Raw genomic sequence first — 26,527 nt, forward strand, 5'->3', positions numbered from 1 at the left:
TGAATTGTTCAGAGCATGTTATTTGGACTTTGTAAGCATGGGAAACAAATACTGAAGTGGCTATGGTCTTAAAGATTTAAGATATACTAATTTTTTAAGACTTACTCATTGTGCTACCAAGAACAGTGACATTGCAGATTTAACTGTCACTGCATACTTTTCATATTCTGTCACGGCTTCTGGATCAGTGTGAATGGCTCTAATTTTAAGAATTACTCAGAATCCGCTCCTTAAATCTGGACGTATCTAATAACTTTGTATGTGACACATACGAGGCATTGTATCATGCAGGCTCTGGTTCTCATCAAAGAAACAGATACCCCAATTAAACTTTCAGATAATGCTAAAAAGAGAATAGTCCAACTGTAAACAAAAGGGTGGTTGTATTCTTTTTATTTCTTCAAAATGAAATCACTTTCCTTGAGAGTTTTTGCTGGTGTAAGCCTCTTGATATATTAATTTGAAATATTTATCCGTGCAGTCAATAGATCAAATTTTGAACATTTGTGTCAATTCAAGGCTCATGGGATGCAAACTGCTGTGGGTGTGATTGGCAATGTGCTACTCCAGGTTTGTTTGGAGATTTCTTCAGAACAAGTGGAGTTCCCAGAACTGAGCAGCAGTATTGCTAATATGAACCAACTTCTCTATTTTCTCCTTTTATATTCCTCCAAGCCTCCATAATAGAACTTGGCACTGACTAAAGGATTTGAGGAGGTGTTGTTATTCCTGGAATCCGTGTGTTAGGGAAGGAAAGGAGTGAGGGACCAGCTGAGAGATGTCAGTGGCAAGGCTGTAGAGCTGTGCCTCTAGTGATTTTCCATAGGCAGTGGAGGAAGTCAGTTGCAGGGAGCTTCCTCAGTCAGAACCAGACCATAAACCCTGAGAATTTGGCTCTTCCGTTGTACTCAGGTCATGTCGTTCTGGTGAAAAAAAATGACCTTCTAGTGCAAATCTCACTTCTGTGAGAGTTAGATTTCAGCCTCTTTCTCATAATGCTTATCACTTACTACCTCTATATTAATTCATCTGTGTTTCCTAAAAGGACTTTTCACCATTCATCAATAGCAGGTGTGATTTGCTCATTTTTCTAGCAAAAGAAAGAAACATAACAATCCTCCATTGGGAGAAATGCTTCTGAGCTATAAAGGCTTCATGTGTGAGTCTGGATGGGACCCAAAGAAGGAACCACTTAGAAATTACAAAATGACACATTTTATGTTATTGTTAAATTGTCGAGATTTTCTATATATTTGCTGAGATTGTAACCATACAGGGTGTTTTCAAAGACACTAGAGAAGGGGATGTGAAACCTCCATGGTCTTAAGAATTCCTAATGACTGCCTGCCAATACAGCTGAATCCCGCAGGGTAATGGGGGGAATGCCTACCATGTAAATATAAAGGGGGTTATTTAGGAGACCCAGTGAGCTGTGAATTATTGCCTAGGTTGTCACAAAAAAAAAAAAGGAAAATGAGTTGTGAAGAGGAAAGAACGTGTGCTGAGTTCTGAATAGCTTTGTAAGACTTTTTCTGAGATAGATGGGGAAACTTACACACACTCTGCAAAAAGAGATATCTGTTCTGTCAGATTGCAGATGCATCAGCCACCCAGATTACTGTGAAAAACCCATTAAAGAAACAAAACTGGGTTATTTTTATGCCTGAAAAATGCATGAATCAGAAGAAAATAATTTTAGTTCAATAAGTGAATTTAAGATCTTTGTGGGTCTGGTTTCTGGTGAAACTGCATTTAGTAGGACCTCGTCTGGGCCCTTGTAGGTTAAAGAGTTAAGAGCTTGACTGATAGCAGAGCTAGTAAGGGCCACCTTCCAAGCCTGGTTGTGTTGTGCATCATTGGCACAAAATAATTGAAATTATATATTTGGAAATACTTCTAAAAAATTTCACTTCATGTGCTGAAGCTCATAATCTGTATCCTAAAGGGATAGTCTGAAAATCTACACTGTCCACTTGTATAATATTATGTATATGCAAATATTTACTTTCTTTTAATGGGAAGAATTTAATCTAAATTATGAAACTCATCTTTCTGTTCACTTCAGGCACTTTGACACGATTGAGGAAAAAAACTTAGGGTTGTAAGATCTAAACAGGACATTGTATTTATGGCATGAAACGCATACAATCTCTGTATTTTTTGTTCCATTACATTGTAACAGGAACTTATTTGCTGTCAGCATTGTATCTGTTTAAATGGAGCCTGTGAGTTTGTAAGTATGGTGACAGAAAGAGCATATGAAATGAAAGAAACTTATGTCAGCTGTGTTAAGTTTTTACAGCTAATTCCTTTAAGCAGATCTGGCTAGGAATAATGTCTTGGTTTTAAAAATTCAAGCTTTTTTTTATTTCTTTAAAATCCCACTTTCAGTAGAATAAATAAAATTTTATCCAAAGACAGAATAAAAGGGGAAGACTAAGACCACAGAATGCTAAGGAAGGAGTATTTCTCAAGGAGTTAGTCTTTTTCAAGAAAGAGCTTTGAGATTTTGTTGCTGAAATAAACAGAAAAAGTAAAATTTTTTTATCTACATCTAAAGGTGGAGTAGAATCCTTCAGATGTCTCAGTAATTGTTGTTAAGAACTTTCTCTCCTGAGCTGAGTGGTTCTAAATTAAATGATTTGTTTTTCAATATGAATAAGGTTTTCTTTTCCGTTAGCTTACATGTAATCAAACACAGTTTGAGAAAGAGATGAACCATGTCAGTGTAATTCCCAAGATGAGAAATGAATACCTGAAGAACTTCATTCTTCTAAGATAAAAAATGCATTACTTTAACATTTATTCCTGGTGATTCTGCTAAGTAGTGGTTGTGGTGTGGATTCTTGTTACACAGAGAATATTCACCAAATTATATATAAACATGACACTGCTTGTACTGTAAGTCCATTAGTAGTGAAATATCCCCAAATATCTTAAAGACTTTACCAATAGAACTGTTCGAGAACATCAAAAAGTTATTAAAGATGACAGATTAGACCAACCAGAAAAGAAGATTCGGTTTTGAACAAAACTAATGGTTTCCAAACATGAAATATGCACATATATTTGAACCATTTCTTTATTTTTCTTAGGTTTCACCTAGCAAAAGTAAATGTGAAACTCTAGTCTGAAAGTAAATCAAGGCCCCAGGGAGGAGGGAGAGATTTATGTTAGTAAGACAAAGTCAGGTAGTGCAGAGGATTTGGAATTAAGCTGAGTTTCATTTCCTCCAAACAGACTGTAAGATGACAGCCCAAACTCCATGAGAGATCTTGGAAGGGTCTGTAGGCAACTATTTGGGTGCCTTCCATGAAGTGAGGGTTAGTCCTTTTCTGTTAAAAGAAATATAAACTACGGTGTTTGGAAAGAAGTATAACGTAAAGGCAGGTCCATAAGAAATCTTACATGACCCTGGTGCTTTGTGACATGTATGTGACATGCGGGTAGGATCTCTTCAAAAGCAGTTCCCCTTTTTACCAAGGTCTGAGCTAACAGCTCGCTGGATGTCCATGTTGTGGACTGATGGGATGATACTGCATTCCATAAAAATGGATCATTCTTCATTCATGAGAATTAATAGTACAGTACAATGAAGTGATTAATTAGTTTCTTTATTTTCTTTCTTACTAACTGTTCATAGTCAAAGTGCAAACAATAAGTAGTAATTTAAAACAAACAAACAAAAAATCCCCAAAGAAACAAAAAAAAAAAACCCCACACAAAAACCCTACTGGTCCTTCAATTGTATCTGTTACATGCTAGTGCAGAATTACTAATGAGAACATGTTTAGGTATAAATAAATCTTTTATCCTCATTATAACTCCGCTGTGTTCCTACAGTGAAGTCATCCACACAGAGCTGATTATGGGTTGAAAGCCTCAATAGCCTCTTTTATTTATAATAAATATTGCATACTAATGTTAACAATGTCATTGTGCAGTGTCTCAATAGAGGATTATGACTTCATGTAATGTTAGCTTGATGTCTCTTCTCTCCTGTAATGGAGTCAATTTTCCTTACAAAGGAGATGAGAATCACTTATTCACAAATCTCGTAACAAATATTCTATGTGCGTTCTATGTTAACCCAATATTAAGGTGGCACAATGAAGCTCAAAGAGAGGAAACACAGAATTGAAGTTCAGTGCTTAATCTTAATTTACCCCTGTTGTGTGCACTGAAATGCACTTTAAAGTTAGAAATCTCTATTTCCCCCCAAATATTTGAAATGTGAATTACTACATTTTTAGGTATAATTGCACAAATAGGTGCATGGAATATTCCTAAAATGTGCATGACTATAAATAACACAATCATAAATGTGATTTTGTGGCCCACAGCTCATGGAAAGAGAGGATGAGCTGTATTTATATTAATGAGCAAAGAGTAAGGCAATCTTCCATCAGCTGCCAGAGACAAGCAGCACGTTGGGGAATAGGAACCCATCTCAGGCAGCACTTAGGCACATGCTTAACCTCAATTAGGGCATCAGTGGGACTTCAGAATAATCTTAAACACTGAGGAGAAAAAGGAACTCATGCACTGGCATTAAGACTCGTATTTATATAATAAAGCAAAATATTTGGTAAACTATAGCACAGTCATTTGATGTATGTATGTAGATACTGTGTACTATTAACATAATACCATTGGATGCTTAGCTCCTGAATGCCTTCAAAATAATTTATCTGAATGCTCATGAGGGAAGTTCAGGCTAAGATGAAAAGCATAAATCCACCTAACAGCTAACAAATAATTCACATTAACTGAGGACATGTGCAGAATGCAGAATTTTATGATAACTAAAGGGCAGAATATTACAGCTCTTGTGAAAATACCAGCTCATATTAGTGCAAGTTTGCACCTTAACATAAACAATAAAATGAAACAAGACTTAGCCTAAAACAGAATTCAAGTAGAAACTGAATCCTTTTTAGTGGAATAGGACACCTCTGGTAGGAAACAATTTCAGAACCAATTCTATCATCCCAGTTTTTCACATCTGTACAAAAAATAGATGTCACATTGCACAGACCAGTGCAGGTACTGAAAATACACAGATATTTCTTGCAGAGAAAAGAATGTTTGATATTTGAGAGACTTATGTCCCATTTAAACTAAACTCATGTCTATATTTTCGTTAGAATATCACTTCTAACTGCAGTGTAATCCTGCCCGATTTGTCTGGAGATCTTGCAATGTGTTAACATTTTTATCTATTTCACAGATACGATTTTCAAGAGCTATTATTTCAATTATTTATTTTAGGAACTGCTGGCTAGATTGTCTCCTTTCTGCCAGTATAAATTTGGAGGTATTCCACCCATGTCAGAAGTCAACTGCACATTTACACCAGTGTGTCTATAAAGGATTAAGCATTTGCCCTCTGGTCTGTTTTCTAAGTTTAATTGCATACTCATAACGTTATTTTTTTTTTCTTTTATTTTTATATTAGTGTGTACTAATTAGGAGCAATTTTAAACTACAGAATTATGTGAATTGTGGTGGAATGAACAAAAGAGACAATATGTACTTGATACCCTGTAGCTGGGAGAGATGATGGGCTCCTGTGTGCACAAGGGAAATTGGTTAGGAATTACCTGATCTTTGTGCCCGTAGTCAGTACAAGAGCACAGGATAGAAATGAGTGTGAAAGGAGGGGAGCAGTGAGCAGATGTAGTTTCAGCTCGTTGACAAGATAGCATTTCAGGGGAGGTGTGCAATGCTTTTGGTGCTCTGGTAGCACGGATGTGTTTGCTGGTGGAATTCGTTACCTCTGTGGTGTTAGCTCAGCTAAAAAACAATTGGACTTTTTTCAATTAACTCCCGAAAGACAGGCCTTTGACTTCGTGCAGGGCTCTCTGCAGGATCCATGGAGTCTTAAAAATTTCTATTACCTCTGGCTCAATTTTGTGTCCCTTTGCTTCAGTGGGGACTGTTCACCTGGCCCCCCAGTCAGGATCCCAGCGTTTGATCACAGCACTTTGGGGCTCTGCCCTTGCTGCAGGAGGGCTCAGGCACAACGGTGTTGGAGTTTTGGCCATGGGGTAAATAACCCAGGCGAATGTAAGGCTCCCAACATCAGCCATTTTCACAACATAAAAAATTCCAAAGGGATTTTCCTTCGAACTTTAAAATATGTGCAGGACTCATGTAACAGCCCAGCAGGTTTTGAGAATTTAAAAATAAGTGAAAATGGAGATTTTTGCTGAGATCCTATTTCCAGTTTAGGGGATGCGTTTCTAACTGGACTTCCACCTCTTGTAACAAACAGGGGCCAAAAGCTCCCTCTGAGTGAGGGAATTCCCCAATCCTGCAGGTTCCCTCTGGTCACGTTGGTGGACATGCATGGAGGAGCCTCCCAGAGCTCTGGCCACTGCTGGAGGCCACTTGAGGATGGTCAGTGCAGGAACTCTCTCCCACCCAGGGGTGATGCTGGGCACACACTCCAGTGAGAACCACACATCAAAGGAGTCCTTGTAAACAGATAATTAACTTTATGTTCAATTATATGTCCAAAAATTAACCTGAAAATTGATGCTCCAAAAAACAACAACAACAACAAAAAAAAATTCAAATATTTTACCTGCTCTCACTATACTCACTACAAAAATCCTCCAAAAATTTCTCTTGAATAAATAAGCCTCTACTTACATAAATAAAGAAGCCATATTTAGATTCCAGTTCACCACGTAGGAGAAATTTGGCAAATCTAATGTTTTCAAATCAATTTGGTATGTGTTATGAGAATAATGTCAGTGGAAAGGTTGCTTTTTAATTTTTTTTTCTTTAAAAATGTAAAGGCGAAAGAAGAAAGTTGGCTTTGATAAACAGCAAAGCAGTGCTTTAAATAGCTAGAGCAGTGATAAGGCAAAGAGCTTCTAAATAAATGAGGCGTGAAAGGTTTGGGGTTTTTTTTTTTTTTTTAACTCCAAATGAAAGTTGTGTATTCATCGCAACAGCTTTAAATTTTGTGAAACAGGACAGCAATATATTTTAGAGTTTCGAGCAAGGAAGCAGAGAGTCTTGCCATAATTGAATATGTACAACATCTCTGCAAAGAAGACAAATAACAATATCTTAAGTGCTTTCACCTTGACCAAAGAAATTCTATAAGACACAAGTAATTTTGAGTTTGCCACAATAAAAGAGCACTGGAATCTGGAGTTTGATAAAACCGCTCTGTTGGCTGGGAGGTTTGCCTTTCAACTGTGTTTGATGTGATATTTGGTTCATTTTGCCAAAATATTTTATGCCAAGTATTGCTATTAAATCTTTTATATTGCAGAGATTTTTGTCAACAGACACACAAGGATTGGGTTTTAAGTGGAGTTAATCATTGAACTCAGGGAAGAGAAACACTGGGGGAGTTCTTCTCTTGTACAAACAAACCACCATGCAAGCTTCAGCCATTTCTATAATTATTACCCCATTTTCAGAATAGTGTAGGTAAAATATAAAATCTGTCTCTCTCTCTGATCTCTATTCATATATAAGTCTTGTAAAACCTATTAGAAGAAACAGATAATTAAAATAGAAAAAGCCATGTATTTGCCGCAGCTGCTGGTGTATTGAGTCTTTTGAAGTTTACTTTAAGCAATTATATTTGAGCACTTCTTTTGGAAGCCTAAGAAATAACATAGAACTTTCTAAGATATTGTTGTTTCTGACTCTTTCGATTCTTTGTAAATACTGTATATCAAAATGAGAGATTAAATGCTGATTTATGTAGCCTTTAAAAAAACAAGTTTTAAAGGAAAAAGGATTTCCATAGAAAAAAGTAGTGCCCTGCCTTTTTCCCTGTAGCCTCCAGCATGTCCAAAACAGTGACTTTTTAAAATAGTATTTTTAATTGGTTTTTGGGGTTTCATTTTACTATTCAATTTACATTGTAAATGTGGGCATCTCTTCAATGGTAAATACATGTTGCATCTCTTCAAGGGTAAATATATATTGCAGAGGTGTGGTTCAGTGTTTCTGTTGCTACTGTGCACTCAGGTGGGTGTAATCCCTGAGCACAGATTAGCCCTGTAATGGGTGCTGCTGCTATTTGCAGCCATTTGGCAACTGATCCCATACCAGAGAGAAGTAAGGGCATAGCTGCACATGGGTTATACTGAGTAATGTTTAGCAGATTTTCCTGTGGTATTACTGAAACTCTAGCTTATAATTCTTAAAGCAAGATCTACGCTCCATCACCAAAAGCAGCGAGGTGTGGTAGTCAATTGTGGTTGGGATGTGGGAGAGAAAATCTGTGGCACAATCCAAGATAAGGAATAGATCATAGCCTGACAACAGGGCAGCTCTCGCTACCTAATGAAGCCATAGTTCCTAATGAGCTTGTCCTCCTGAGCCACTGAGGATAATGGATCTATGCAATTCTGGAGTCCTTTCCCCCTTTCACAGCCCAGGCCCAACTGGGAGGCACTGTGACATTTAAGGATGACTGCCATTTTCCATTGCTGACGCTTCAGTTAAAATGATTTGTCCTTGTGTTTCTTATTTTCCACAGTAATCACTGCCATAACTCTGTGTCCAGTGGCGTTTGACTGTGAAAGTGACACACACACTAGGGAACGTGTCTAGGAAAGGAGCAGACAACATGGCAACTGGTGCTAAAGTAGCATCATCCCTTGTGGGTCTGTAGCACTCTGCCCCAAACATGGACAAAAACTTGCAGCACGGACCAAAAAGTCAACCTGCTCAGGCCCTGCAGCTCTCCTGGGTCAGCTGCAGGCCACTGCTGGTCTGGGTTTGGAATAAGGTGTTAGGTAGTGGTCCTGTCTTCCTTAACAGCTGTCTGATCAGGAGGAGCATGCAGGGCTGGAGTGCCAGGTGCGATCTCAGGTATCATTTAGGGCCTGGTGGGAGGGTGCAACACCGCGTGCTGATGTTCATTGCCTTTCTTTGGGTAGGCTGATGGCTCCTTGAAAATTGGCTTGGCAGCACAGCACAAAAATCGCAGTACGGATGCCACAAGTTTTACAGGAACTACTCTGTGGATGCTACATAAGAGTTTTACAGGAACTCTGTTCTGGCAGCACCCAAAAACATTAATTTTCCCCACTACTCGCTTTGGCTGCTGCTGTTCCTGCTGTGTCTATAACCAGAACCTAAACCTGACAGACCCTGCAGCTGTCAGCTCACCATGCAGCCACAGAGGAAGGTCAGGCAAGGAGTAATCCCAGTAAGATGTTGTTTAAGAAATTCCTGTGCCCTGGATATGACAGAAAAGACTTAACAGTGACTTCTCCAAAAAAAAAATACAATTCCATTTCATATTATTTTAAGGAAGATGATGAGACCACCTTAAACTTTTGGAGTATATATAAAAGAGTATAAATAACAGCTCTCTGAGCTGTTTTAAGCCTTTTAAAATTTGTATTAATCACACAGATTTCTGTAGCAAACAAAATAAATAAAAATCCTTCCAGCAGAGAAACTTCTGTTGCAAGTACTCAAAAATAGAACCCTGCACTGAAATTTCCAAATTAAAAATTTTATTTCCAGCACACTTTTTTTTTTTCCTCAGAGGAAGCTTTTTAATTAGACTCTCTGCTAACCTGTTCCTGCTGTAAGGGCAGTACGTGGTGTGGGAAGGTGGCTCTCCCAATGCAGTGGGTGACTCCAGGAGATGGAGCTGAAGAGCAGCAGGATGAAGGGAAACACCGTGACTCGTCAGCCCACCCACAGACAGGAGCCATGCCTCGTGTGAGCCCTGGGGCTTTAGTTTAAATTTAGAGAGTTTCTTCTGAGGGAGCTACCCATGGAACCCTGCATCCTAGATCTCTTTGTTGTGCACAGAACCACTGCTTGTGTGGCCTGTGTTAAAGAGCAGAACCTACGTATGTTTAAAATAAAGGAGAAACACAGTCCAGTTTATGACTCAGTCCAACCAGCATCTGTTCTGGGGACAGAACAAGGACAGAAATAAGGAAGATGATGCTGAAAATATGGTCAGTTCTACCCAGGGACACTTTTTTCCCAGGAACATGATGTGGTCTTCAGACACTTTCTTTAGTCCAGCTGTGGAGAATCCTGGGGTACAGAGACATCATGTAGCCAAGGCTGCTTCAACTGTCACTCCTGTGGAAGGAGACACTCGTGAATGTGAATCCCTGGATTCAAGTCTTGAGAAGCCCAAACAATCCAGGAGTGACTAGATCTTGCACCCTAGTGAGTCCCTAGAAATCAAGTCTTGAGTCTATCACCAGGACCTCCTACTGTTATTTCATTTTTGCCTGTATCACAACACCCAGGTGTCCAGTAGATACAGTAATGCCATGCTGCCACAGAGAGGTAAGGAATATTTTTCTGAACAGAAGTGGAAACAGCTGCTCTGTAGTGATTCTGAGTTACCTTGAAACATGAGCAGTGAAAATGCAATGTCTCTTGCCTACAAAGTCTCTCTGAGGCTTTAATTTTCAATCGAAAGGTTTTGCTCTCCAAAAATTTCTCCTCACTTAAAAAGAGGAAAGATGCCCTTTGCTGCTTTTGCCTAGAGCCCAGTATCTTCTGACATTCCGTGGCAGCTGTGGCTGCTCTTCTTAATGCAAAGAACATCTGGGCTGCCTGAAATTCTGGGAGAGAAGTGTCAAAAGTGTCATAGACATCCTTGAGCAAAGAAGGATCTTCACTTTTATTACACAGAAGTGTCAAAAACAGCATTATTGAACATCAGGTTGCAATTTGGCAAGCAGAATGTAAGTCTGAATAGATGTGACAAAACCCCTTCTAGGAAATTGCTACTTAGTGTTATTTTTTCATCTTTTAAAATTAGCATTTAAAGGAAAAGCACAAATGGGGAGCCTCTAGGTAACCCTGACAATGCCAGCTCCCAGCTTTCTTTTTTTTTGTGCTTACTTCACAACCTCATTGCTGTCCATTGAGTGACTGAGATTGATTAGATCAGTGTCATCATCAGTGAAATGCACTGCATTGATCCAGCCTCACTCACAAAGCCAGCTCATGTGACGCAGCTAATTTGACATCATTGAAAGTTCCAGCTCCAGAAGGTCACAGAGCTGGACTCAGGACACTAGTTATCATTTTATCCTTGGAACAGGGTCAGCTCTCCTGAGAAATGCAATGGCTTTTTGTCACACTCTTAATTGTTTCTCCATGGTTTGTATAGGATAAACCAGGCTTTCATAGTTTGATTGAATTTTTATGGTGGACAGAAGATAATTATTACCTCTTAATGCTAAATTTTTTTTTTTTAAGTCAGATTGAGCTCTTTGTTTCTTACTCAAGTACAATTCTACTAAGAAAAGCTTCAGATAAGGACAGCAAATGTCTTTAGATAAGGGTGGCAGTGTGATACATATCATGAAGTACTTAATTTACAAAGGAAAATATGGCACTCGTTAAAAGCTTGTTGGAACAGTGTTGAATGCAATGTTCCTCTCTTCTATTAGCGCATCTCTCTTTCCCACCTTCCCCTCTTTTCCCATTTGCTGCTGTTGTCTTCTGAAACTTGAGTGCTGCAGTCGAGACGTCGGGCTGAACCAAGTTTGAGGCGGTGGAGTTAAGTAAACTCAAAGGTCACACACAGTCAGAGAACGGAGGAGTTGCAAGGAGACCTGCAGACAGGCACCGAGCCTGGGCTGTCAGCGTCTGAGCACTGTCAAGCAGTTCAGCTGGACCTCCTCTGAACAGGGTCCATTCCTGATGAAAGGCTGTGCCTTCAGGAAAATGGCCATCAGGCTGTTTGCTTCATGCTTTAAGATGGACACCAAAATCCCACACCACTTTCAAAGATGTGTGGTTTATGTAAGCAGCACAGCATGAAAGTGCTTGTGTAAAAGTTATTTCTCTTAAAGAGAAACACTGAAGTGTTTAGAAAAAATGGTTTCTTTTTACTCAACAGAATTCAGTGGGCAAAGCTAGAAATTTAAGTAGGTTTTACAAGCTGTGTCATTGCTTTGTTGGCCCTTTTCTCAGAGTCAACCTAGCAGCTTATCTTTTATTTCGTTCCCTGTATTTGCTGTTAAAAAGTCAGCATATCCCAGTAGCTCCCACTGCTTCCCGTTCCAAATGCAGATCAAAATGCCAGCTTTCTAATGGTGAATGTCACGTATAATTTCTCATAGAAAAGAAAGTGCTTGATAAAATCTCTGCAATAGTTTCTTCTTGCTTTGTTACTCGTATAAGGGTTTCATGTGTTTTGGGGCTTTGTTGGTTCCTTGGGTTTTTGGTAGTGCTTGTTTGGTGGTTTGGGTTTTTTTTTGGAAGCATGCCTCAGGTCATCTGTAAAGCAAGCAAAAAAGGAGACACACCAAAGTGCTAAAGTACAAGGAAACAAAGGGAAGGACAGCTGTGGTACTGTTGTGGACGGTGGCTTGACACCACTTTTTTTTGATGAATTATTATATCATAATTTCTGAGTTGTTCAAAGGTGATTTGTGGAGAAGGATTTTTGCAAAGCAAGCAACAAAGAATTGATATGTGTTTGGCAATACAACATTTATAATGATGATTAACAGAATAGTGAGTTAAGATAGCTGGTTTATTGAAAGATATAAAAAACAAATAAATCTTTATAGAAATTTTCTTTTAAAAATCTAGTATTTTGACATATGCATAGAAATAGGGTAGATCCATATTGAATACATAACTCTCCAAAAATAAAGGTCTAATGCAGACCAAAGGTAGATGACAAGCAGTAATGTAACTGTTCTATCTTTTGTAAGTCTTTCAAAAGTTTCATCCTAGCAGCTTTTAAAACATAACTTGCAATCGACAAATCCCGCTGGGCTCCTATTTATAGTATCCTAATTTTCAAAGAAAGCAAATCGGGCAACTGTTTTTAACATGAATAATATTGCTCCCAGCACTCTGCTTCCAGCCCACACATTGTGTTTTTTGGCATGAGTGTGGCAATTAAAAAAAATAAACAGCTCCTTTTAATACTTTTTATATAGTCAATGCTGACACAGCTGGCAAAGAAACTCAGTGAAAGGTAAACATTCTGCTCAAAATGTAATCTAACATATTGTTGTGTTTAGTTGTTAAAATGTAATTTTCCTGAAAGAATATTTTAAACGTAAGTTTTTATTTTGTGTAGAATTTCTAGTATATTGAAATCTGATAACAAAGAAGATTATAACCTTTTAAAGCAATAGCACTTGTGACACTGGATAATTCAGTCAATGGCTTATTGAACTTCTTAAAATATTGTTAACAAAAATCAGGAACCGAAATTAGGTATGATGCTTTATCCTTCAGCAGAATATAATAGTCTGAGCTAGTAAAATCAATTTCTTTTAATAAAATTCTGTCAAAGCAGAAAGTTCAATAATAAATGCCTTCAACTATTTAAAGGGAAGAGAACTTCTAACAGAATTACAAGTAGTTTGTGATTTGCTTCAACAACAACAAAAGTTTGTCTAGTTCCTTGACCTAAGTCCTATGAACAAGTATGAAGTGAGATTATGGAATGATAAGTATTTCACTAGAGAAAACACAGGAATATATTTCTTTTAGAGAATGGACATAGGTAACTAATTATTTGTCACACCTGTCCAGAAATTCTCAACCTACTTTTATTTTTAAAAATCATGACTTTGTGTGAGTGCTTACGATTAGGATGCTGTACTTCAACATTTTATTCCCTGTTGGAGGCCAGTGCAGCGGCAGCCAAGCAGAGCTGGGTGCCGGCGGGACTCAGGAGGATTCTTAGCAAGAGCTGGGTGGTGCCTGTGTGTTGCAAAAGCCGCCTGTGCCCCAAAGCATGGCCTGGGGTTCTTGGGACAGCCCTGTGGGAGGGGTGCATAAAGAAACCAGTGCAGAAGGAGGCCAGTGTCAGCGCTGGGGGAACGCGAGGGGTTGCTGGGGCTGCGTGCACAGCAGCTCAGCACTTACCGACGGTCCCGGCTCACGGGTGCTCACCTGCCGAGTAACAACAGGACCTGTGCTGCTTGTGCTACCTGGGCAGTGGGACAGTGTCTCTCCCAAGCCATCAGAGTGGCCACCATATCTGGTGTTCCTGTCAGCTTGTCTTCAGTCGTTTTTAAAAGTAATTTTTTTTTAAAGATCCACCTTTTCCTTTCACTGATTATCAGTATATCCTTGGTATCAGGGTCTTCCAACTCCCAGTTGTTTCTCTTTCTCTCAGACTGAATTGTAAAAAGAGCAGGTGTGCTGCAAAAGAGGTATCTGCCTTTTATAATCTGTAAATTGTCTTCTGGGTACAAAGTTGGAGTATATGGATTTAAGCTTATAAGAGCTTAACAGTCATTTGTAATGTGTGTAACATGAGGTGAAGAGAAGCATTTAAAGTTTAGAGCGACCTTCAGTAGAGAAGAGAATTATCTGGTGACTGCTATTGTTGATCTTGGAATGTGTTTCAGATGTTAGGTGTGGACTTTATATCACCCTCGGGGCACTTAATAACAACTAAACGAGCATTAACTGCTGAAGTCAGTGGAGTTTTGTCAGTGTGAATCCAGGGGCATTGTTGTCTTTGTCTTGTCACAAAATAAGTTCAAAATAATCGTGCAGAAAAAGGAGTGGAAAGGAAACATTCTGAGGTCTGATTCTCCAGTCATTCCATCCTGTTACACCAGCACATCTGTGACCAAGACAATAGTGAACTAAACTTGTCCTCTCTGACTAGGAAAAATGTAATGCAAAAGATTTCAGTCATATAGAAATTCCTTTCTAGTGAAAATAAAATTAAAAGAGGAGGAGAACTTCTATGGGGCGGGTGCTAATCCTGGAATTTTTGTCTAACTAGGCTTTCAGCAACCTGTGCACTCTCTCTTCATGGAGATCATCATACCTGGCATAATATCATAAAAATAACAAAAGCCCAGGAACATGATACATTTATTTCATATGAAGACTCAGTTGCCCTGATCTGATTCTCATATAAGAAAAGATGTTTCAGTACAACCTCAGCTGTTAGAACATGTGTATCTGGGGACACCCCACATCAGTTTTTCTATTGATTCCTAATCTGGGTAGATATGTCCCACACAGCTGTCCCAGTGCTGGTGCTGGTGGATTTGGGAAGACTCACACACTCCTGGCTGGGGCCAGCTCCTGCTGTTCTTACTGAGTTTCAGCACAAGCTCTTTGCCAAACACAGAACACAAGCACGATGGCCAAAGAAAGTGAACCGTGCTGCATGAACCCAGTATGCTCCAGACCCTCTGGAACAGCTGGAAGTTTCGTGTGCCCCTATCTGTTGGTGACAGTACCTTTGGTCAGGCTAGCAGAGCCATCAGTACATGTTTGTCTGCTCTCTGCTAATGTTCTTAACAGCCCAGCAGGTCTGTACACAGGGAAGGGTTATGTGTGCTGGGTATAGTCCTGAGGAGCAGATCATCAGCTCTCCCTCCTCCCTGATACTTCCCACTGAGCCAGTTGGAGCTCCCTGCAGGGCTGCCCATGATGGACAGCAAGCTGTGCTTCTCAAGTCTAGCACAAAATCAATAGGAAAGGAAACATTATGCAATGAAAAAAATTAAGCCTTTTGTAATATACAGCAGTGTAATGATTATTATTATGGACTCCATATTAGACCCATGTGAAATGAAGTTGTTGATGTTAAACACAAAATATCTGAGATAATTTGACATCCATTTGAAACTAAACGGGGGGGGGGAACAAAGAAGGGAAAAAGCAAGGGATCGATGTTTGTTTAATAGAATAAGACAGCATCTGTAGGGAGAAAACTATAATTCTAGAGGGTTTTTAGACTATTAGAAAGAATAAAGAATACAAATAGAGAGAGCTGGAAAATGCAATAAAATCTATACACATTAATTCATGGCCAGTTTTTTTGAAGTATATGACTTTTTTTTTCCACAAATCTACTAACAGGGTTCTAAATATGAGTGAGAATAGCAAATTGCTTTTTCCATCTCTTGGATCTATAGCTTTACCTCCACACTTGAATAAAAGCATTAACCATGAGGCAGATACTTACTTCTTTTGTTTATGCTCAGCCTCAGGAATTTTTCAGCTGATATCAATAATTGAAATGTTTATTAGCCATGGTAAGTGTTATAAATGCAACTTTGTTAAACATGGATTTTATGTATTTATATATAGGATAACTGAGATATTTATTGCCAGATTTTTTAGCCAAGTAATAGAATTTGGGAGGAGAGTCAATGTATGACTTCATATTTTCTCAGTATATGCTGTATTCACTGAGGAGATTCAAACAATTTGATATTTTTTCATTTTCTTTACCTAATAGAAAGCAGTAACTTGATCTTAAGAAAAACAGATTCACATGGGATTTATTTCAAGTGTTACAGAAAGCATGGGGTTTAATGTAAAAGTCTGTAAAAGATCACAGAAGAAATGATTGCAGGAAGTCGAACTCCTGATGCAACGAGAATTTTGAATATCATCCATGATTAGCAAAAAATACTTATAATACCTACCTGAGATTACCTATGTAGCTTTAGGTATGCATATGGAGCAAGATTTGGGTGTACATTTGAAAAGAGAGAACGAGAGTTTGCATCCATGTTTTGGATAGAAGAGGGAACACGTGCCCCTACCCTGTCCTCTGCCACAGAGGGGCAAAGGTTCCACAGAGCCACACTTCTGTTCCTGCTCTTCCCGTGGCACTCTGGCCAGGAACAGTTCTATTGCTGAGGAATGAAAAGAGGCTTCTTAATTGTCAGGCTCTTGGGATTGTAACATGGGATAGAGTGAAGTAGGCCTGAAGCTTTTGGAAGCTTTTTTTAGACATCCACAGGAATATTGATGTGGTAGGATTTGATTTCTTCAGCTTTCCCTTAACAATCCCACAATATCAATTACTTTTTCCTGATGAAACAAAAACCAGTTTCCTCTTTTTGCTTTCTCTGAGTGTGTCTATCTCTGAAGTGGAGCTGCACATCCAGCTGTTGAGGTGCTGGCCCAGGGTGCAACTGCTCCAGCAGCCTGCTGCTCCCCTTTGTGTCCAGCAGCAGTCTCTTAGTGAGGGTAAGTCAAGCTCTGCTTGGGTTCTCCCTCCCAGCTACAGAACCTAATTCACGAAGCAAGAGAGTTGAAAATGCTGGGTTGCCCCCTTGCTCTTCTCCTTACACCAGTTGTTCTAGCTTGCAGTGCATCATCTTCACATGCATCTCTTTTCACTCCATAGCTTTTCAAGTGCCTTAGTTTAATGAACATGTGAAATGCTCTTCTTCTCTGAATATCTCCTTAAAGAAATGTCTGCTGTGATACCAGGAGAAGTCACATACAGGGACAGCAGGGGTTCTGTGATCAAAGGTGGCGATTTTTGTTAAAACCTTTCAGATTATTTTAGAATCATTAAACTGTGAAAAAGCTATTTTGTTAGCTTACAGTTTTTTCTAGAAATAACATTTATTCCTCTTCATCATTTGTTGTATTTGCTCCTCATAACTGTTTGTAGCATCTTGCTTCCAGTGAAAGTGAAAACTCTGAATAAGCCTCAAATCTTCTTGCTCACTGACCTAGCACAATGAAGCCAGCACAACATCCCCATCACTGCAAACAGTAATCAGCTCTCCCAAAGAAGGCACAGGCAAGCCATGCCCTTCTCAGTGTGAACAGTCACCAGCCCCAGGCGTGGTTTGTGCTGTTGTCCAACATATTTCTTAGGAATTATATTCTGTGGACTGGACTTAAATATGCGTTTCTTAGAATAAAGCAATTATCCGGTAATCCGAATTATTGCCCCCACATTTTAAAAGGGAACTATTTATTTGAGTTTAAACACTCTGTTTTGTGTTTCCAAGTGTGGAGAAAATCGAGCCTAATAGGAAAGGCATTATTATATATCTGGTGTAATAAACACTAGCAACAGATTTCTAAAGGCTCTCCAGAACAAGCAGCTATGTGCCCTCCACTTTGTTCTCATTTATGGCACTGATAGTACAAACAAAATCCTTACAGTTCTTTGAGTTTGCTTCCTCTGAGTGGTGATCAGCTGGGCTTTTTGTTATTATTGATACTAACCTGGCCTTACTAACCAGAATTTCTGACTCACAAGGGGCTCTTCCAAGTTTTGCAAAGGACTGAAGGACTGGAAGTCCTCTGCACTTCTGCAGTCCAAGGCACTCTGTAGTTGTGGAACAAGGTTATGATTTTCGTGTGTTTTTTCACTTAATTGCCAAAACATTTATCCAGAATGAAGAAAAAATATTAATACTGTATGGAGGCTGTGAGATGAGTGTCGTTTAAAATACTTATCCCCTCTTTTTTATGTCAGCTATGAAGAACGAGGTTAGTGTAGCAAAGGGAAGCACTAGGCTGGTTGACTCAGCTGTATTTCCAGAATACTGGGTGTGTTGTATGCAGCCTGGCATGCAAGCAAAAACATTTCAAAAACAAACACACAAAAGCAAAACTCTAACAATAATTAATAATTCTCAGCTAAAGGAAAAAGGCTGGTGGCTGGTGAAAGTACAAGATAGGAAGGATACTGAGCTCCTGCTCTGCCAGATGGAGAGAAGATGGCTTTTGAATATGCCATGGCTTTCCACGCTTGGCTTGGAAAGTGCAGTTCTGTGTGTGAAACAGCCAGCTTGCCTGTGCCTTCCCATGCCAGAGTCTCTTCTGACCCTGCTCAAAAAGCAAAACATTTATTAAATGAGAAATAGAAGATGGGACCTCAAAAATATGGTCAAATAATAAGTGTATAATAAATATGGCAGGAAATCATTGGGATAAAAAGTCCTTTTTTTTTCTGGACTCAGTACAAACCCTGAACCAGGGAAGGTTAATCCTTAACCTGGATGCCTAGTTTTGAGATACTATGGCAGGAAGTAGCTCCTTCCAGCCTAATTTCATCTAGATTAGCCCACAGGGACCTCTGTGCCTACAGAGCTGGACTATTTCTCATCCAGCAAAACTTAGTGAAGGGAGAGGTATTCCATGCAGGGCACTGGTCAGGGCTGAGACTTTCCATTACTACAGTAATACAAATAATCCATTATATTAGGAGTCTTTGAAAGAAAAATGTTTGACTGTATGGAGCAAGTAATGGTGTTTGATGTACCTCCAAGGGGGCAGTCAGTGGGTGAGCGTTGCAGAACTCAGCTGCTTCTCTCAGCAAGTTTCCGCCTTGTAAACAGTGCCTTTGTTTTCTGTCTATGTGGGCTCTGATGCCTTCAATTTCCCTTTGATGTATGAATGAATCCAGTGCTTCACAACAAAACTCAAACTAGACCTGGAAAAGCACAGAGGGAGAGAAGAAAGAAGGGAAAAGGAAAAGGTAGTTTTAAATATCCACGCCACTAAAGCTGGTGAAATGATCTGTGTACAGACAGGATGATTGCGTATTTGCTCTTTGTGACCATTTGGGGCACTTGAGGCTTGTGGGTGTACTTGAGGTTGGATGAGTGGGTTTTTTTGTTTACTAGCACCTATGTGTGTGTGAGCAGGGGAAAATTAAAACAGTAAAGATTATGACCAGTGACTCACTGACCAGAAATGGCCTGATTTGTGCTGGCTGTCTGAAGCAGACAGAGCATGAATGACAACAGAGAACTGTCTGTAAGAGTTCAGAGGCAGAAGTTGTTTATGCAAAGCATCTGTCAAGTAACTCAATGCAGCAGCTAATTCAGGTGATTGCAGTAGCCTAATCTTGGACGAACTGCAAGAAGAGAAATGGGCCCAAGACCAGGCTGCTGTGGCCTGTGTATGGCAGGAGCAACCTGTGCTCTGCCGATGGGGAAGAAGGATGCTTCTTTCCTTGTACCTGTCCATTCCCTGGCTCTTGATCTCGGAGGGTCTTTTAACTGTCTGGTTATCCCATAAGGAAATGGAAAAGAGGGGATATGCCCTGTCTTGCCATTGCATGTCTGTGTGAGGGAGGTGGGGCTGTTCCCGGGGCTCAGAGTCTGGCAAGGCCACTCAGGACAGTGTGCAGGACAAGCTGCCCTTCTCCTTTAGGTCTCAGAATTGTGAAACTGAGCCCAGCTGTACTGGCCCCCAATTTGACTAAAAAAGTTGTGTACTATAAATGGGTTGGCCAGTTGTGACTGGAACCATAATCCTCAGAGAACCTTTCAACAAATCTGGTTTGAGTTTCAAGTTGCAGTGAAATATGAAACGAGGTGGGTTTCATGGGGTTTCAGGTTTTGTTGAAAATGTTTCAGCCAGCTCTAGTCAGTAGCTGTTGCTTTTTCAGTTTCCTACCTCTAACATGTCTCTGGTATTTCTAGTTGAATATGCCTTAGATTAAGTGCTAACAGGAAAAGGGTTGGAAATACAGCCCCTAAATGTGACTCAACTCACAGGGAACTCAGAAAGGGTGCAGAGGATACCCTTTCCTTATGAAATTCCTCTTTTGGTCCCCCTTCTTGTGGAACCTTACCAAAATTTCATTTTTGCGTGGAGATTTTTGGCCTGTTTAGCTAGCCGTGATAATAGCACTATAGATCACCTCCTAACTGGCTGGGGCAAGTGGAAAAGGAGCCCTGCAGACTCAGTTTGGCAAGTGGTCAGGAGACCTGGAGAAGCAGTCAGATTCCCAGCTGGCTCGCGGCGCGCACAGCCGGGAGAGCAGTCTGCGTGCTGCCTGCCGCGGAGCCGGGAGCGGGGAGCTGCTCGCCTTCCCAGCTGGCAAGGGGAGCGCGGGGCCTGCAGAAGTGGCTGCTTTCCGTTTGGCTGCCCAGGTTGAGCGAGAGGCCAAGAAATGAGGTTCAGTTCCCATTAGCCTGTCTGGTTCTTGATTTGCTTCCTTTAGTTAAAAGAGGCAGAGAATACTGATGATGTTTTGCCAGACCCAGGACTGAAGCTGAGTGGCATGGAAGAATAGAGACTTAAATAAGCACAGCTCGCTGTCTCCACTTGGTTTTGTCAGTTCGTGTAACAACCTTGCTGCCAGCAACCTTCCTTGCAAAAGAGGAAAAACCCAGGGTCACTGGGAGGTGATTGTGCAGTTCTACGTTCGGTACTTAAGGTTGTTTTAAATTATTACAGAGCCATTTAAATTGGTAGAAATACATTGTTAGCCTAAGCAGTGTATTGGTGTTTTAAATATTTAGGAAAGGATTACTATTTAGTGATTCCTTCCCAGGTATACTGGAAAATATATTTAATATTCATCTGTTAAAAGGTTATTTAAATACATCACAGCTATTTTGTGTGCGGACAATTGAAGTTTCATCTCCTCTAAAGGCATAGTTGTAGTATATGAATTCTTTTTAATACACAGTAATTATGAGAAGGACAACAAGAGATCTTCTGTTAATATGTGGCTAGCGCCATTGTAAAACCTGATTTTTAATTTTTTCCCCTCATTGCCTGTAGTTATTCCTTTGGAATTTGTGGTCTGTTCTTAAAAATCATTCCTGATTTCTGTGCCAGCCTTCACTGGAGTTTGTAATAACATACTGTAATTTAGGCAGCTCTGAGAAGTCCCATGTGTGAAGTTATCTGTGTAGAGCCTGCATGATCAGAATCCAAGACAGCCCCATTTTCACTGAGTGCAAGATATTAATGTTTTAAAATGACTTCAGATCCATGATTCAGTAAAAGCCACCGGAACCTGGACTTCAGAGCTCCCTGCACTGCAGGCAGTAGCACATCTGTTGCCTCACTTGTAACAGTGCTAATAGCCAAGACTCTGGCAGCACATAGTGCAGCTGAGGAGCACCCGAAGCCTTTGGAAGGTATGAGCAGCCTGGGCTGCAGTTTGTGCTGGTGCAGTTCCCCCTTGGTATTGGAATTGTCTCATCCAGGACATTCACAGGTGCAGCTCTGCCTTTACATCTGGTCCCAGCATAGAGACACCGTGAGATGCTTTGGAGTTTTACTATGGAGTATTTGGAGATAACAGCCATCCACGCACACAGCCAGTGCTCCTTTTTTATTTGAATGCCCTTTATAGTCAGCATACTTTGAAACCGCTCTCCCAGCCTCCTCACACCACAGCCAAATCCAGGGCCATGAGTGAACTCACAGATGCAGTGACTTAGAGGGGCACTGTTGGTCTATCACCCAGTCTGTCTAGGGAAATGTGTGTATCTAAGGATGTCTCCAGGGTGCAACACAGAATTCCAGGAAGATGGAATCCAAGCTGGTTCAAGTACTGCAAACAGTATGACCAGCTTTCTTTGGCAGTCCCTCTGGACTCCATATTCCATGTTATTCTAGGCCTGTGGGTCCTGAGTTGGCTACTGGGCCCTCATTCTGGGGGTTGAGTCACCGATGAGAAGCTGTGAGACTGTTCCTCAAACCCCAGGGTCTTGAAGCAGCTGATCAAGGAAAGCTGCTCAACCAGGTAGCACCTTCTGAGCCATGGTGGGGTTTTGCAGAGAGCCTCAAAACATAGTGCTGTATGTGACTAAGCAGGAACAACAGATCGACAGTGTTCTCACTACTGAGTTATGTGTAGAAGGGCAAGTAATGAGGGGAAACTACAGCCCAAAACAGGCACTCTCGAGCCTTCATTGACCCTCGTCAGCATGATTTTATTAAAACACACAACATCCATGAGGAGCATGAGCAACCTGCCCTTTGACAGCACTTGGAAACCTTTTTTCAGGAAGCCAGCTCCAATGACATTTGAGCAGAGAAGAATGCATTACCCTGGGTTCTCTCGCTGGGCACCAGTGTCCGTGCAACACAAACACGGCACAAGAAATTCCTGGGGAATTCGTTCCAGGTTCACACTTTGCACCCCAAGCTGGATTCCCCCATTGCCTTGGGGAAAGTGGGTTTGTAAAGCTCAGCACAATCTCAGTGTACAGCTCACTTGCATAAGGAAATATATATTTAAGCCTGCCTTTACTGTTGCGAAGTTCCACTTTTTCCATAATCAGTTTTAATCATAGTACTTATAAGTTGTTTCATTTTACTTTTTTTTTAATAATGGTTGATTGCCACGTTATTTAGGCAATAACCTACAAACTGGAATTGCTTTACACTCATAAAGGCTTAAAATAGCAAGTCTAATTTGTTTATTAAAAAGTGATAAAAAAAAGACAATGCCCCATGCTGAGACTTCGTACACCACCTTTCATTCTGTAGTACATCTTTATAGCTGTGTTATAAAGCCCTCTTAAATGGGATTTGTAGTAAAAGTGCTGACACAACTTTAACTATAGAATCTTGAGCAGCAGCAATGTAATAAAAGATCAAACTGTAATGCTAGATTATAAAGAAAGAATCATGGTATGCAAAACAGAGCAAGAGGTTTGCAGGAGTAATGGATCCTAATACAAAGATAATAAATATTGACAAAAGAAGTAATCTGATGAAGTTTTAAACCAGCCCTTGGAACATTTATCATTTGACTTTGGGGCTGTTGCTGTGCACTGGTTGGGTCCAGAGAACTGCTGAAGCTCAGCTCACTCCAGTGGGCTTGTGTTGCCCCATTTTGGCATGAACAGCTGGCTGTGCTTGAAGGACACTCGGTTTGCACTGCAGAAGGAATCAGTAAACTGGTGACCTGAGAGAAATGTGCTTCTTTAAGGGGTCTTTAGTGAGACAAATCAGGTGTAAGACATTCCTGCAGCAATACAAGCTGGTTGCTGCCTATCCATGTTCTTGACAGCACCTAAAACAGCATCCAAGTCAATAGCAGTTGTTTGTGTTTTAAGGGAATCCTTCTGAGGTAGCATATGCCAAACAAATTTTTACTATTGCCTCTTATTTTTCAGATTAAAGGTCTGTGAATTAGTGGGATTCATGAGGAAAATTACGACTTTAGCCAAAGGAAGATACCTAGCAATTGTGTATCGTAATGGAAATGGCTGGGGGGCACGTGTGGAAGCGTTCAGACTGTGTCAAGTCACTTTGTTGTTGTTCAGCTTGTATGTACCTGTAACACAGTTTACCTCATGCAACTGAAAGTCAATTTGTTTTCTTCAATTCTAAACTACCTCTCAAATTAAGCCCTATGAAACATTTCCAATAGAACCAAGAAAGCTGGCTGAAATAATATTTCATCTTCTGAAATAAGGGTTTGTCAAAGCCAGTCGCTTTACACGTGGCCAAAGAGAACACTGCTCATTTGAAAGGCTGTTGAGAATCTGAGAGCTCATAAGTTCACATCCATCTGCTGCAGACTTCATGCACTACTAGCTATTACAGTAGCTTGACAATAATCTCAGCATCATCTTTTATTCCAGTCACAAAGGGCTGTCAAAAACCAAATAGTAAGAATTACTATAAACAGCAATGATTCAGTCTCAATGGCAGTGGCTCTCTATATTCTAGCAATGTAATCTACTGCTCTACCCTTAAATTGGATATAGCATATGAAGTCCGTCAGCCATGCAGAAAGTGAAAATGTATATTGTCAAGGCCTTTGCTGTCTGTGAAACTGCTGATGAAGAGCCACAAAAGGAGTTTTAAGTGCCCTAGAAGAAATTCCAAGTAACATTAAAGTCACAAATAGCAAATTTGACAACTCCCTCTGGACTAAGAAACCGCCTTCAAAAGTTTTATATTAGCTTCATGCATCATTGTTATAATTTATTAATGTACAGTTTTTAGTTTTTCAGAGTGCATGGCTGGGGAATGGTAACTGTAACTTCTTTTTCATGATAAACAGCTGTTGAAAGATTTGCCAATATTCCCTCCTCTTATAATTCAAAAATGCATGCATTGCTTTTCATATTTCTGCTTCCCCAAAAGCATAATAAGATACTATATTTATGATTTAATCGATGAAACCTATTCTCTGGGGATATTACTACATTGTTTAGTTTGCTAATGTGCATATTTGCACCTGATCTATTAAAAATCAGATATCATGGCTGCATTAGGGCATACACTGTGTGAAAGCCATCTTTAAGGCTTTGGCTTTTTCAGTATTCAGTAATTCTCTGGCAATTCCTATTCATCTTTGATTACAATCTCAGGAGCCTGGAAGAAAGAAACAAAATTGATAGGCAGTAAAAACACAGAATTTTGAAAAGGTCACCTGCTAGCAGGATTAAAACTTTGAATCCACCTACTCATTATAAAGAATATACCAAACATGAAATGGCATACCTTGAATCTGTTCTTCCAGCAGGTTTATGTGACTACCAAATGCCATTCACCATTCCTACGGCAGTCTGTGTGCAGAGAAATTTCTGCCCTGGCTGGTTATTGATTATGCCAGCAGCTGATGCATGTGCTGTTCTAAGGAAGGACATTTTAGATTGTCCAGCCCCTGTAGCTGCTGAAATCCTTAATGCAGGTCTGTTCCTGCCCCCTCCAAGTACAGTGTCTGTCCTGCTGGTTTGCATCCGAGTTTCTCCATGACCCATGCAACTCCATTTCCAGAGCCTGTAGTCTGTCCTTGATCTTTTGTTCATCTCTGTGTATCATGACAACCAAAAGGCCGTGGCACTGTTTCTATGAGATATATTTGAATTATGGGATCTGTAATTTAACCACGCAACAAAACTCAGCTCTGGTGATATTTGCCATATTCCTTCAAAAGGAAAGTGTTGTTCAGTTAGAGGCCTGACTGAAGTACTTTAGAAGTTAATTAAATGTGATGATCTTCTTAATATTTATTATAGTCAAATTTTTTCTTTGACCTTAAACAGCTCTCAGGATAGATTCAGGTAAATGGCAAGGGGAAAATCTACAATTTTCTATTAAATTCCACCCAAACTATTGAAAAGGCAAGCTAGTGCATGTGCCAGATTATTCCTTCTAAACTCAATGACAGATTCTTGATTTTATTTCATCTTTTGTGTACCAGTTATTATGAACAATCTGGTTTTTGGTAGTAGTAATTTGAAATCCTTATCTCTGTTGCTGAAATAGAGTGCCATAACTGGCAACAGTTGATCCATGGTGCAGTGTGATTTAGCTACTGATACAGAAATGTAACACTTTTCTGCTTCCTTGCATCACTGCACATAACACTTTCTGCTTCCTCCTGTGCCTCCCTCAAGGATGGATTTGTGTGCTCTTGCAACCCCTTCCTGCTGTAAGGAAGTTCAGGAGGTAGCCCTGAGGATTCTGTGTTACAAATCCTGGTTTTTGTCTACAAGCTCACATTGCCCTTAAAGATGGAGTGAAATTTATCTGTATCAGAGAAGGGTTAGAGAAGAAGGCTTCAAAAGATAATTGAAGGAGAAATGGAGTCACTGCACAAGGAAATATGTAGTGGGAATGTGTGTGACATATAAAGAGAGTGACAAGTATTTTTCATTATTTATGGTCTTGTTTTTAAATACCTTTAATTTCATGGTGCCATTAAAAAAAGGAAAGGTGGAACAACACCCACTTTTGGGCTTTGACACTAAGTCATTGTTCTGTAAAACAGTTATCTAATTTTCCTGGCCCTGGGCTGTTCCAGCACATATAGTTACACTGATAGTGGAGAACAGCGAGAGAAGTCATTTTGGCTTCCCTTCTGCCATAAATGAAGCAATGCTAAATGTTTCAAAATGTTTGCCCAGTACCTTAGATCAGCACAGTAACCACAGCTGTCTTAATAATTACCCAGGGACAGATAAACTAAGGACAGAAGCAGATGTTTGCTGTGTAGGCATTTAGGCAATGGCAAGTTATGATAAAATAAAGTAATATTCCATTTCATGTTTTCCTGGCCTCGGGAGTTGCTGTGCACCCT

The 26,527-nt window shown here is 40.0% G+C and overlaps 1 protein-coding gene and 1 long non-coding RNA gene across 2 annotated transcripts in view; one reads left to right on the top strand and one right to left on the bottom strand.

Moving 5' to 3' along the window:
* The window catches only part of SEMA6D (semaphorin 6D), a 217,026-nt gene that overhangs the window by 88,353 nt on the left and 102,146 nt on the right, over positions 1 to 26,527 (top strand). The gene's annotated exons all lie outside the window — the stretch shown is intronic.
* LOC109143437 lies at positions 14,913 to 25,029 on the bottom strand. Its single transcript, XR_002043613.3, has 3 exons — positions 24,946 to 25,029; positions 18,995 to 19,165; positions 14,913 to 18,558 (listed from the first exon to the last, which is right to left on the bottom strand). It is a non-coding gene; the product is annotated as an uncharacterized LOC109143437 (long non-coding RNA).

Source organism: Corvus cornix, chromosome 10, assembly GCF_000738735.6.
Source record: "Corvus cornix cornix isolate S_Up_H32 chromosome 10, ASM73873v5, whole genome shotgun sequence".
Lineage (NCBI taxonomy): Eukaryota > Metazoa > Chordata > Aves > Passeriformes > Corvidae > Corvus > Corvus cornix.